We start from the raw sequence: 14,725 nt of genomic DNA on the forward strand, positions 1-14,725 counted from the left end.
CATGAAGACTGGGTGGAAAAAGTGAGTCAGGCAGAGGAAGGGGCATATGAAAAAATCCAGAAGTAGGAAAGAGTTCAGTGAACTGAACTGGTCGGCTGGGGTGGCCATGCAGGATTTTGCAGGTTGTCTTGTAGGGCATTTAATTCTAAATGCAATGGGAAGGTATTGAGGGCTTTTAAACTGGAATTGAATGTAATCAAACCTCTGCTTTAATGTCCCTTGCCTATATGGGTTGAACAGGAAGGAGACAAGAATGAAGGGATACAGAACTGCTAGAAAGCAAATCAGAGATGACATCAACCTGGAGTAGGAGGCAGGAAGTGGAAATGGACAGAAGTGGATAGATATTTATTAGGTGAAAAGACTATATTGTACATATGAAAAGGGACAAGGAGATTACATTGTGAAGTATAAATCTAACTCCTGAATATCAAAAGATATCAAAAGTAATTTGTTGGTCACGTTGTCCAATCCTTTCATTTTATAAGAGTATGAAACCCAGTGATGGAAAGACTAAATAGCCGGTGACTCGTTATCAAAACACCTCTTCTGATTTCCTCTTTGGTACTTTTTCCCCCCAAAGAACATTGTGAATTGTAAGAGTAATATTATGGAGTAGTCACCTATTTTTAATTGGGTACATTTAAAAATTCTAAAAATAAAGATCGTTGTAGTATCAGAAAAATCTGATGAAATCTATTTGTCCTGAATACTGTTTCATAAAGATGACTGGTTGAAGATAAAAATATATATATATTTTTATGTGGAAGGAGAAGGAAGACCAGACTTAGGAATATTTATATGACTTAGAATAGCCACAGTATACCCTAAGCTTAACTTCTGAGAACCAAGAAAAGAAGCTACACATGCAGATCTTTAGTCTTTTTATTTGCAATGTGGCGTCTAAATTTGCAGGATGTATTACTAGGTAGAGAGAAAGCTTAGGCAATTAGAAAGAGCTGCCTCCCTTACTGGGACTCTGGCTATCTTTGGCTTCTTCCTCCTCCTGGTAACTGAAGTAAAATCACAATAATGAACCGGTGGTAGTTGGGGATGTAGTTGAAATGGCGATGGTAGATACAGTGAGTGCTTCACAGAATATTAGAGGTTAGGCTAGATCCCTCCTGGGCTAACTGGATAAACAGAAGTGGGTTGGTAGATATTTCCCATTCTTCAAATACAACGATCTACCTCCACTGGCCGGCAACATCATCTGAAAATTTCAGAGCATACACTTTTAATGTTAGTGGTCATAATGTTTTCTTAATCTACCAATGTCTGTCTGCCCCACCCCAAGACCCTGCTTTTCTATAAGTGCCAGATTTAACTAATTTCTTCCTTTAACTCAGGATGTAAGTAGAACAGGTACAATTTTCCCTGTCATAAAAAAGTGAGTTCGATAATAAATTCAGTAAGTTGCAGGTTACAAAATTAATATACCAAAATCCATTACATTTCTGTACACTAATAACAAGCTATCAGAAAGAATAATTAAGAAAACAGTTCTATTGACAACTACACCAAAAATAATAAAATAGCTAGGAATACATTTAACTAGAAAGGTGAAAGACCTGTACTCTGGAAACTATAAAACACTGATGAAAGAAATTGAAGATGATACAAACAAGTGGAAAGACATACTATGTTCATGGATTGGAGGGATTAATATTGTTAAAATGTCCATACTACTCAAAGAAATCTAAGATTCAGGGTAATCCTTATTAACATATCAAGAGCATTTTTCACAGAAATAGAACAAATAATCTTAAAATGTGTATGGAACCACAAAAGACCCTGAATAGCCAGAGCAATCCTGAGAAAGAAGAATAAAGCTGGAGGTATCAAACTCCCAGACTTCAAGCTATAGTAATAAAAACAGTATGGTATATGCACAAAAAGAAACCCAAAGATCAATAGAACAAAATAAAGAGCCCAGAAATAAACCTACAGATAGATGGTCAATAAATCTATAACAAAGGAAGAAAGAATGTACAATGGGGAAAAGACAGTCTCTTCAATAAATGGTATTGGGAAAACTGGACAGCGTATGCAAAATAATGAAACTGATCACTTTCTTACACCATATACAAAATTAAAATGGCTTAAATACCTAAATGTCAGACCTGAAACCATAAAACTCTTAAAAGAAAACATAGGCAGGAAACTCTCGGACATTGGTCTTAGCACGATATTTTTGTTTTGGATTTGTCTCCTCAAGCAGAGGCAACAAAAGTAAAATAAGCAATTGGGACTATAGCAAGTTAAAAAACTTTTGCAGAGTAAAGGAAACTATCCTCAAAATGAAAAGACAACCTACTAAATGGGAGGATATATTTGTAAATGATATATCTGACAGCATTCATATCCAAAATATATAAAGAACTCATATAACTCAACACCAAAGAAATAAACAACCTGATAGAAACACTGTAGAGAGAATCTAGAATAGACATTAACAAAGATAAATGGATGGCCAACAGACATGTGAAAATATGCTAAACATCACTAATCATCAGGGAAATGCAAATCAAAACTACTAAGAGATATCACCTCAGATCTGTCAGAATGACTATTACAGAACAAAAATAAAAACAAAACAAAATCAACAAGGGTTGGCAAGAATGTGGAGAAAAGGGAACCCTTATGTACTGTTGGTGGGATTGTAAATTGGTCTACGTGCTATGGAAAACAGTATGGAGGTTCCTCAAAAATTAAAACTACAAATACCATATGATCCAGCAATTCCACTTATGCATACTTATCCAGTGAAATAAAAATGCTAATTTGAAAAAAAAAACATGCACACCTATATATACTGCAGCATTATTTACAATGGCAAGGATATGGAAACCACCTAAATTGATGAATGGATAAAGAGGATGTACTATGTAGTTGCAATGGAATGCTATTCAACCATAAAAAAAGAATGAAGTATTGGCATGTGTGTCAATACATATGAACCTAGAGGGTATTACACTAAGTGAAATAGTTCAGAGAAAGACAAATACCATATGATTTCAGTTGCATGCAGAATCTAAAAAACAAAACAAATTGAAACAGAAACAGATTCATAAATACAGAGAATAGGGGCGCCTGGGTGGCTCAGTTGGTTAAGCGTCCGACTTCGGCTCAGGTCACGATCTCGCGGTCCATGAGTTTGAGCCCTGTGTTGGGCTCTGTGCTGACAGCTCAGAGCCTGGAGCCCGTTTCAGATTCTGTGTCTCCCTCTCTCTCTGACCCTCCCCCGTTCATGCTCTGTCTCTCTCTGTCTCAAAAATAAATAAACATTAAAAAAAATTTTTTTTAATAAATACAGAGAATAAATTGGTGGTTGCCAGAGGGGAAGAGGTGTATGGGAGAAATGGGTGAAGGGGAGTAAAAGGTACAAACTTGCATTTATAAAATAAATAAGTCACAGGGATGTAAAGTACAGCTTGAGGAATACAATTACTTTGTATGGTGACAAATGGTAACTGGACTTATTGTGATGATCATTTTGTAATGCATATGAATGTTGAATTACTGTGTTGTATACCTGAAACTAATATAATATTGAATGTTAACTATACTTCAACAACAGAATATACAGATTAAACAGCACTAAAAACAAACAAACAAACAAACAAACAAGCAGATGATAGGCAAATGGCAGCTTGGTGAAATGTAAAGGAAAAAGGAAAACAAACCAAAACCAAAATTCTAAATTATTTATCATATATGATTGGGCTATATTCTTTGCTGTCAAAAGATTTCTTTGATCAACCACCTGCTCATCATTTTCAGAGATTATAGATTCATGCTTAGTTGCTCTCTACTCAACTTTGAGAAAATTAAGTGCAAATATCCTGCCATATTCATAGGGAAAAGTTGATATTTCAGTTGAAAAAACTCAAATTCCTAGGTAACTTGCATCTCAAGGTGTATTCCCCTTTTCTTCTTCTTACCTCACCCCACACCCCTCTCACTATTCCTTATGCAACAAATGAGGTGCGACAGATTAAAAAAATTTATATGAGGAGGTGCATGAAGTAGAAGAAAATAAAGATGAGAAAACAATCCTATTCTATTTATTAGCCTCAAGTAGGTTTATACAAATCCATCACTAGATTCCAGATAATTCTTTCAGATGTGGTGTATACTTTCTCATTAAATAAATTAGACATATTTGGTTTGTCTCAGTTTACAGTAAGTTCCAGGCAAGATCAATCGCATTTACCTAAATATTTATGAAAAAAAGACATGGTAGTAGTCTCTGTAGATTAATGCCATTATTAATTAATTTCATCTCTATTTTTATATCTACCCAAAAGATTCTGGTGTTCAATCTTGGGATAAACTACAAAGCTTAACCAAAAACATTTATACAAAGTGTAATAACTTAAAACTAAGTCTGATGGAACAGTCCAATTCTTTTATAAAAGATTTCTAGAAGTGACCTAATAGCAAAGATCATAGCTAGTAGAGGTTTTAAACGTCTAATTAAAGCAAAAACAACTGGGGGGTGCCTGGGTGGCTCAGTCATTAAGCGTCCAATTTTGGATAAGGTCATAATCCTCCCGTTCACGGTTCAAGCCCCGCATTGGGCTCTTGTGCTGACAGCTCAGGGCCTGGAGCCTGCTTCAGATTCTGTGTCTCCCTCTCTCTCTGCCCCTCCCCAGATCACACTCTGTCTCTCTTTCCCAAAAATAAATTAAAACGTTAAAAAAATTTAAAGTAAAAACAACTGTAGGAGTTATGTGAAAATTTGGTGTGGATTGGATTATGAAGTATTTTAATATTCTGGTTAAGAGGCAGTATACCCTTGGAAAATTAGTGAAAAAAGGAGGCACTTGACTGTATTTGCAATAATTTACTTTTTGGAAAAAGAGGAAAAAGCTAACTGAAGCTCACAAGGCCAAATATTGACATCTACTTTATCTTGCTGTTGGCTATACAGTTGTCTATTTTTATTTTTTCTCTTTGCTTAAAGTATTTTGTTATTAAAATTTTTAAGGGTGGGATTGTTGCCATTATCTTTTTTTAACTTTTAGAGATGCAGACTGAAATATGTTGGGATGAAAGGACCTATCTGGGATTTTTAAAAATACTTTAGCATTGATAAGAAAATAAAAGGGTTAGGATGAATAGAATAACTATGGCCCAATCTTGTCATATGTTAAATATAGGTGATACTTTTGCACATACATACATATTTTTAAACTAAATGAAGGACAATACATTATTTTAAAGCTTTTGGGATAAGGGTACTTAGATGACCACAAAAAAGAATGATGGATTAATTAAGGGGATTAAATAGCATACATCTTTTGCAAGGATTCTGAGTTTCTAAAAGTTTCCATTATTTTGATTATATCAAACATTCAAAAAAATTCAGCTGGCTTATTTCTGATGAGCACGGTATAAGAATAGATTAGGTTCCAGGGAAATTCTAGCTGTTTGCCTGTATAATCCCTATTGGTTGGCTGGATAGTTCTTTAATCATTCTTAAGTCATTTCCCCAACTCTGTATCACCCACCTGTTCAAATGAGAATTGTGACCATAAAGCTGTGTTCTAGAGGTAAAAATGAGTAAAAACAGGAGTTAATAGGAGTTAAGCAAGGAACATTCTGAAATGTGCATCTGAAATTGACAGGATATGAGAACATGCTCAGCAGGGTGAAGTTCTGGGACTGATGAACACTTACCACATCAACATCTATGACTAATAAACAGGTCAAATGTATTTATAAGAGCTCATCTAAATAACCATTCTTTTTGGATTATGTGCTATTTCCTTGTTTCCTCCTGTAAACACACTTCACCTAAGAAGTCACTGTAATGCGAAGTTAGTTTAGTTCTTTGAATTTTTGTTAAGAAAATATTTGCACATAACATGAAAAGACCCTGTCATTTGGAAATTAGCACACATCTTTTATCCTGCCCCAAAGGCATGATAAATCCTTTATTGTGTTTCCTTAATTTTTCCTATGTCCTGTATATTTTGGACTTGACAGCATTGCGTTGCATCCTGTGTTGGTGTTTCTGTTTTGGTTAACCAGACTAAGTTCAGGATTCAGGACTTTTAGCGCCCATCCCAACGCATGTTAAATCAATTATGGAGGCACAGGGTAGCAGTGAAAGCATTTCTACCCAAAAGGCCCTGCTAGAGCTGTTAGATTCAATTAGGTACAAATTCTGTCTTCAGGATTAGAGTTTTATATTCCAAGCCAAGGCTCAATTACCTTTGTTCCCCTCTATACCCACACATTTTGCCACTGAGGCTGTATGTCCCCGCCATGCTGTCTAGCCCTGAAAAGACACAGGGATTCACAGCCCTCCTTCTGAGAAGTTGATTACATTCACCAGTTGGGTTTGGAAGAATTCTGAAGGCTTCTTTTTTGGGGGGGGGGTGGGATGCAGGAGAGGGCATTTTTTGTTGGTTACTACAGGAGAGTTTTGGGTTTGGGGTTTTATTTGATATTTTCATACCAGGGTTGGGTTGCCGAGCCGGAAATTGAATTAAAACTGGCACGTCTCTGTGGCTTCATTTGCTTTTCTTCCAGCCATGGGACAAGCTGGCACCAAAGTCTTGTTTTTGAAACCCTGAAATCCAAGCCTTTGACAGTCAGTGCCAGTAGTGTGAGTTGAAATTGCTTGGTTTGAATTTCCATAGAATTGTGGGGACCCAAATAGAAAAGTTGAATGAGAGTTTGTCTCAGCAGCCAGTCGAATATCTTCCTTGGGCAGACTTGGTAAGGGATTCAGGCATTGTCTTACGAGATGTTTACACGTTAAACTTGTACCAGCCCTTCCTCTACTGTATCTTGTTAAGTGGAGAAAAGAATCGATGTGTAAAGGCCACAAAGAGAAAGTGTGGGTTGTTGCGTTTTGCAGCAGTTTGTCGGTATTTTGTAGAAGGAATAGAGAAAATTGGGGCAGGGATTTGTTCAATGTGGAACATTGAGAGAGCAAGGGATGAAGGAAACTTTTAGAGACAGCTTTGCTGTACATTATGAGTGCAATTCTCTTTAGAAACACTTTAAGAAACTTAAGTAAACACTTAAATTGCTTTTAAGTGTCCCCCTCCTTTATTTTAAAAGTTAGACTCCTTTAAAGTGGCGTGCTCAAGCACTTATATAGATTAAAAGTGATAGTAGTTTGGACTCGTTCTCGAGCAAGGTGCACAGCTTACCTAACATTCTAGTTTTATATTCAGTAAGAGTTTTCAATCTCTCTTTTCATTAATGTTTCCTCAATATTAGATTTTGAACTTGGATATCTCTCCAACCTAAGTCAATGCAACAGGAAATTTATCCCTCTTCATTACTTTTTATCCAATATGAGATTTTATAATTGGAAATATTTCCAACTTTGGCAGTATATTATTAATAGAAGGATCAGGACATGTAATGCTTGCTGTTGAAGTCGAGGAGACTACGCATATGCAAAAATGAAGAACAGGTTAGGGTATAAAGACACAACCATGAGACTCCTGGTGCTCTTTTTTATCCCCTTGACAATACTACATATTAGAAATATTTTAAAAATAGTCACAGACTATGAAATGTAGAAGGAAGAAATGCAGAGAGGAGAACACTGCTGTACCTGTCACGTGGAAATGAAAATCAACTACACTGTTCAAAATGGCTTGAGTCAAGCTTGACTGGAAGAATGAAATAGGAATGAAGTTGATATGCTCTTAAAGATTCCTTTCCACATAAACTATTCAGAGTTCAACACTTACAGTTTGATCCAGGTATAAATTTGAAAGTAGAAAAATAGATTCTGGTATTTTCTAAGGATTATTATTATTATTATAATTATTATTATTATTATGATTATGTTTTGGCTGTGGACAGACTTATCTAGCCTATACAGAAGCACAGATGTTGCAAAAAACTCAGTTTATCTACTGGACATTAAAATCAGATTGAAAAGCTTTTCATGAATTGTGATCTTGGCGTTAAAATGAAGCTTCTATTTAGTGCCCCTCAGCCTACACGCCCTTTATCATGATCTCTTATAAAGCGTATTTGAAGACACACAGGCCAAAAGAGACAACTGATAGTACTGTGAGCCATGGGCCAATTATATCTCACATGATTTAACAAGGATTGCTAATAGCAAAACTTCTCAAATTAGGGAAGCTGAATGCCACATACCATATCATGCCAGATTTGAGCAGCACGAATGTTTGCAATCCCACATCTGTACCTAATTTCATTAAACTCCTCTGGTTATTCAAGTCTATCTCAGTGTGCATTCTAGTTCTCTGTCTATGGAAAGCACAAAATTGTTGGTTGACTCCAGTCCGGCTGTTTAGTTAGTAGCTTTTGGAAGAAAAGAGTTTAACCAGGCATTGGAGAATGTTATTATTATATTTGGGGAAACGTTAAAGACATCAGTTTCAGTATGATTAAAATATGTTTTTAATCAATACATTCTAAAACTATGATGTTTAAAAGTGGAATGAAGGAAGAAAGTTTCTGTTTATTTAGGCATTAGTGTAGTCTTGCTTTCCACACCAGTCCTTAGAGAGGAAATGGGAAAGGGGTAGAAGTCACATTAATCATACTTAGAACGAGTCTCAGGCTAGGCCTAATTTAATTTCTGCACTTGATAGATAATATCATGGTTACTCTAGCCAACTTTCAGGTGAATTGAGACTTTAATAAATTCTACAATCAAAAGATTTCTGAGAAGTATTAAGACTGAAAATAAAGACTGTCCTATTGAACTTAAGAAAATATAGCCAACGAATCCTAACTTCCAGGAAGTAAGGAACATTCAAGTTCAAGACAGGCCTTATCCCCAATTCCAGAAAAGACTATGTTTCAAATCTTACCAATAGGTGAATATCTGCCCAACTTTAAAAAAAGCTCCTCCTTCTAAAGGAAAGGATTACATTTTGTTCTTTAATTAATAAAAATTATAAGGGTTTTCCCTTTCAAAATCTGAATCCCTCCTACTTTTGCAGAGTTCACAGTTAGGTGGTTATCCAACCTGGTATGATTCTGAGACAGAACACAAATAAGAACATAGAATCTCCTGACATTATGATAAATGTACCAACAAAATTGAATTGAGAGGAGCATTTTTCAGGTTTTAAACTCCATTCTCCTCCCAAGTGACATGTCATTTCTCTTGAAATGGTGTCAGAAATACAGGAACCAACCCATTGATTAGTCACTGCCATTATGCCTTCAAGATAGCTGAGGATCAAATGATAATTGGATGAAAAGTGCTTGAGAATCCTGAAGTTATATTTGAGTATGTCCATGGTTCTGACCCTGATAAGCTATATTATGTTAGCTCAGTCATTAAAAATCATTAGGTCCTGGTGGCTTCATAGGAAAATAAGGGGGTTGGAATAAATAATATTTAAGACTGCTTCTGGTTCTAATATTTTATGATTTTAAGATGCTTGCTTTTCAGTTAGTTCAAGGCTGTTCTAAAGAAAAAAAAAGAAGATTATCCCAAAGGTAAATATTCCTGAAATTCTGTCTTAAAGTCATGGGTTTGCGAATATTGGTTCAGTAGGAATTTCTTTCTTTTTAAAAATAATTCCTGTTGTTTTGTAACCTGGGTTATTTGGGGTGGACCGTAGAGTCTTGTACACCTTCCTACTTCAAAAGAGGGCCAAACTTTTTTGGTGAAGAAGTCCCAATTATACACCAAACATAATCAGAAGGATCTGGCAGAATATATTGCCCACAATGTCCAGATTTTCACATTCTGTGCTGGTTTGGGAGATTGGTTTTTGTTAAGTATTTTCCAACATTGCTCTTAATTGAACCCTGAAGGCTTTTCTTGGCAATTGATTTCAGCCTTCACTAAGTCTGAGAAGGCCCCTGAATGTGGGCAGAAGCAGTGCGCTGTTAGGATCCCTGATTTCTCTCTCAAGGCTCTGCTTAGGCAAACAGAGACCATCTCCTGTTGCTTGACTGATGCCAGGCAGAATTTTCCAAGATAGAGATTGCTGGTGCATTAGGGTTTAAAACAAACCCCATTACAATGGCTGCCAGGGAATGTGGTTTTAAGACTGGAGGTTATATATTCACATCTCTCTATTCCTCTTGGAGTCGCTTCTCTCACTCTCTAGAGGGCGAAAGGAGTTGGCTAACAAAATTGAGCAAATTAGTGATTGATGGTATTTCCCCTCTACTGAAATTCATTAGTATTTCTCAAGCCATCTGCAAGTCAATGGTTTGAAAGTTCTTCAAAGGTCTGAATGGTGACAAAATTTAGGTTCTACTGTCTTTGTGTTTTCTCTCATGAGGCCAGAAGTGGCTTTTCAAAACTGAAAACAAGTTTATAGGAAGATAAACAAGCATTACTTCGTATATTTGCTTACATCATGGCAAGGTGTGGCACAAAGGAATTTGGGTAGTGTTACTGGCTACAAATCCGGATATATAGCCTAGATTATAGTGAAGGAAAAAATGTCCTCGGGGCACTTTACTGTCATGAAGGATATGTGATGTCTGGTAAAATGATTTCAGATTACATCAGCAGGTATCGTGCCATTAACAAATGATAAAGTTTTCACAGAGTGAGAGCAGAGTATTGGGGGTGATCTCTGTGGTTCTATCACAAATAAGTTGGTCTATGTACCACCAGGTGATGTGACTACCCCATACAATTGTTTCCTAGGCAAGGCTCGTAGTATGTGTAGCTCATAGTCACCAGGGCCAAAGTCCGCTTGTTTGTGATCCAGTGCTGGCTGTAATATAATATAGTTAAAACATTTGGGAGAATAAAAAATCCCCACATATATATAGGTAACCATAAAATTTATTTTATTATTTTTTTTAAGTTTATTTATTTTGAGAGACACAGAGACAGTGAGAGTGGGGAAGGGGCACAGAGGTAGAGAGAGAGGATCCCAAGCAGGCTTAGAGCCTGATGTGGGGCTTGAACTCAAAAAACTGCGAGATCATGACTGGAGCCGAAACCGAGAGTCAGATGCTTAACCAACGGAGCCACCCAGGGTCCCAAAATTTATCTTATTTTTAACTTTTATAAAAAGAATACATTCATATAAAATCAGAAATCAGAAGAGCAGCAAAAAAAAAAAAAAAAAAAAAAGAATGCATATTTGCACCACTCATTGAAAACCAATAGCAACAGCTTGTGTATTTCTAGCCAGTCTTTTTCCTATGCATTTTTAATCATGATTGTGATCCTATTGTATATAAAAATTTAAGTCTTTTCTCATTTAACATTTTATTTTTTCCCCAGCTTTACTGAGACGTAACTGACATAACACACTGTATAAATTTACATGGTACAACATGATCATTTGATATATATATATATATATATATATATATATATATATATATACTGTCATTTATTTTAATTCAAGAATTTATTTATGTTATATAGCCTCTTCATAGTCATAAATGAATTTTAAGTTATGATTACATAATACTTCATAACATGGATATATTATAAACATTTATTTATTGATATTTTAATTGTTTTCAAGTTCTCACTGTTACAGATTATAAAAACATATTTGTAGGAAATAAATATATTTCCTAAAATGTTCTTTTTTCCTAATGAGAGTTACATAGAATGTCGCTCATTCTTCACATATTCATTGAGCAATAGAACTTTAAAGAACCCCAGATATTATTTCAGCTACCCTGCTCACTTTAATATGCAAATGGAAGAATGCTATAAAAGAATTTTAAGAACATATTTTATTTCCTTTCTTCTTGGTTTCTCTTTAAGATGATTATATCTGCACCATCACAGAAGCAGAGGTGGGGGGTTAGGTACTCCCTGCAGTTATAAAAAAGAGCACCTCTCACGTGACTGTCTTTAGCAACTCATTTCAGATGAAAACCATTCTGGAGACTGCTGATGTATCTAGTAGGCACTGTTCTGAACATATTTGCATGTTAGCACTCCCATCCTCTAGGCCTTGAGAGTCTTTGCATTGCTGTTTCTTTCCCGCTGGGCATGATCTTCCCTTAGATACTTTCCACCACCCTATCTCTTGGAATGATTGCTCCTGTGTGATAAGCTACTGAGTTGCAGAGTAGGAACATGGATGGGGGTGTTCTTATTACTAATTCAATGATGAAGCTTTACGGGCAAATTGGGATTATTACTCTGGTGTTGATTTATCTAGCTGGAAAAACCTATTTTTGAAAGTTTTAATCTGATTTGTTGTTGTTGTATGTTTGTTTTCAATTTTAAAGTGACTAATTTTCTTCTGCCTTTAGTTTTCATTATCTTCCTATTGTAATGAAGAAGTATCCAAAATGAGAATTTTGGCTAAAACTAGGAGCTCTTGCCTTTTTCCATTGCCCCTCCCTTCTTTGCTTTCTTTTATTTCAACATCTCCTCAACTTCACATTTGTTGTTCCTCTCTGAAGCATTTTTTTTGACATAACCTGTTACTGATTATATGATAGAAAATCGATGCTTCAGTTTTTTTCCCCTGAATTTCTGGGTGATATAGACAAAAAAGATTTTAAAAAATGAGAAAATTCTCAATTTGAATTGGGGCCAGATGGCTTGCTTTGAAACTGAACTCTGGTACTTGTCTGATGTACAATCTTGGGCAAGTTACTAAATCTGTCTATGCCTCAGTTTCCTTATCTGTGAGATTACCTATTATTATAACTTCCTTCATAGAATTGCTTGAAGATTAAATAAAACCTTATAGGTAAATCATAATAATCACAAATAACTTTTTCTCATTATTTGTTGCATCTATAAGAAACAAATTAGCCTATAGATTCCAATTTTAAAGTGCATGTATACCCTGAAATTTTGAAGCTGATTATTTAGTTGAATTATTAAAAACAATGTATTTACATTTTTTAATATGAAATTTATTGTCAAGTTGGTTTCCATACAACACCCAGTGCTCATCCCAATAGGTGCCCTCTTCAATGCCCATCATCCACTTTCTCCTCCCTTCCACTCACATCAACCCTCAGTGTATTCTCAGTTTTTAAGAGTCTCTTATGGTTTGCCTCCCTCCCTCTCTAACTTTTTTTTTTTCCCCTTTCCTCCCCCATGGTCTTCTGTTAAGTTTCTCAGGATCCACATAAGAGTGAAAACATGTGGTATCTGTCTTTCTCCGTATGACCTATTTCACTTAGCATAACACTCTCCAGTTCCATCCACGCTGCTACAAAAGCCATATTTCATTCTTTCTCATTGCCAAGTAGTATTCTATTGTATTACATTTTGAAAACTTATATGCCAGCTATGGAGATAAAGACCTTCCTTATAGTATCTCATCCAAACCTCAAAACAAACTCGCAGCGTAGATAAATTATATTTAGCATACGAATGATAAAAATGAGTCTTATAGAGGTTCCATACGTTGTCCAACATCATTTACATAGCAAAGGAGTGCCATAATGAGATTTCTAACCAGTCTGGGCTATGTCTAGCCTATGGCAGTTAGATGAGAGGAAAAATAATTTTTACTGGAGTGTGAGAAGCAAGGTAGAATTAAAATTCAGAAATTCTGGAAAATGAAATTATGAATACTTTGGATTTATAAAATTTGAGAAAAGGGTGCTTAAAATGCCAAGAACGAAATGCCAATGTTGCAGTTGTGACTGGTAACTAATGTTACCTACATGTTGCATGGCACCAAAGTCATCTTTCACATGGTAAATCTCCAGAGAATGGTGGTGTGGGGTGATGTTTAATGTTAGTGGGCAGTTTAAAAGGACTAATGATATTAAATGATAAGGAATAACAATAGTTTAACTGAAAATTAAAAAATTATAGATATAGGCATTATACAAAGGTATATTTTAATTTTTCTAATAATCTTTACTTAAAAAAATAACGTTTATTTATTTTTGAGAGAGAGAGAGATAGAGTGCAAGTGGGAAAGGGGCAGAGAGAGAGAGGTAGACACAGAATGCAAAGCAGGCTCCAGGCTCTGAGGTGTCAACACAGAGTCCGACATGGAGCTTAAATCCACAAACCGTGAGATCATGACCTGAGCCAAAGTCAGACTGAGGAATAACCGACTGAGCCACCCAGGCACCCCTTTAATAATTCTTAAATATGTTTTAATCTTTAAGAAAGACTAGAATGGATGAGCTAAAATGGTGGAGCCCTAGGAGGACCTTAGGTTTGCCTGGTCCCTTGAACTCAGCTAGATAAACATCAAATCATTCTGAATACACAAGAAATAAATCTGAGGACTGACAGAACAAACTGCACAACTAGAGGGAGAGAAGAGACTACATCATGGAAGGTAAGAGGTGTGGAGACATGATTTGGGGGGAAAACAGATCAGGGGTGCTGTGGAGGGGAGGAGTCCCTAGTCAGGGAGAGATGTGAGAGAGACAGAGAGAGAGAGAGAGAGGACATAGTGGATCACATAAGGAAAACACCTTCCCAAAGCTATTGACTGGGAAAATGAGAGGACCTGATCTGCATTAGTTTTTATAACCAGCAGGGCTCAAAGACTGGAATTTTAGAGGTCTGTGGTTTGGCTGGTGTAGAGCTGGTGGGCACTGCAGTGCTCCTGTGGAGAAGGAAGCGGAGATCCCAGAAGCAGACAGCACTATCTAAGGATCTCCTGGGATGCACTGGGAGAGATGGTTTCCCATTCTTGGAGTGCATCTGGAAGAACTGGCATTGCCTCTCCTGGGACAACAAAGCTGGTAGGTGCCATTTCCCTCCCTCACCCCTCAGCATAAAAAAACTTCAGTGAGTAGCACAGTGCCAACACTGACAGCCTAAACTGCTTAC

The sequence above is a fragment of the Leopardus geoffroyi genome, chromosome C2, assembly GCF_018350155.1.
Source record: "Leopardus geoffroyi isolate Oge1 chromosome C2, O.geoffroyi_Oge1_pat1.0, whole genome shotgun sequence".
Lineage (NCBI taxonomy): Eukaryota > Metazoa > Chordata > Mammalia > Carnivora > Felidae > Leopardus > Leopardus geoffroyi.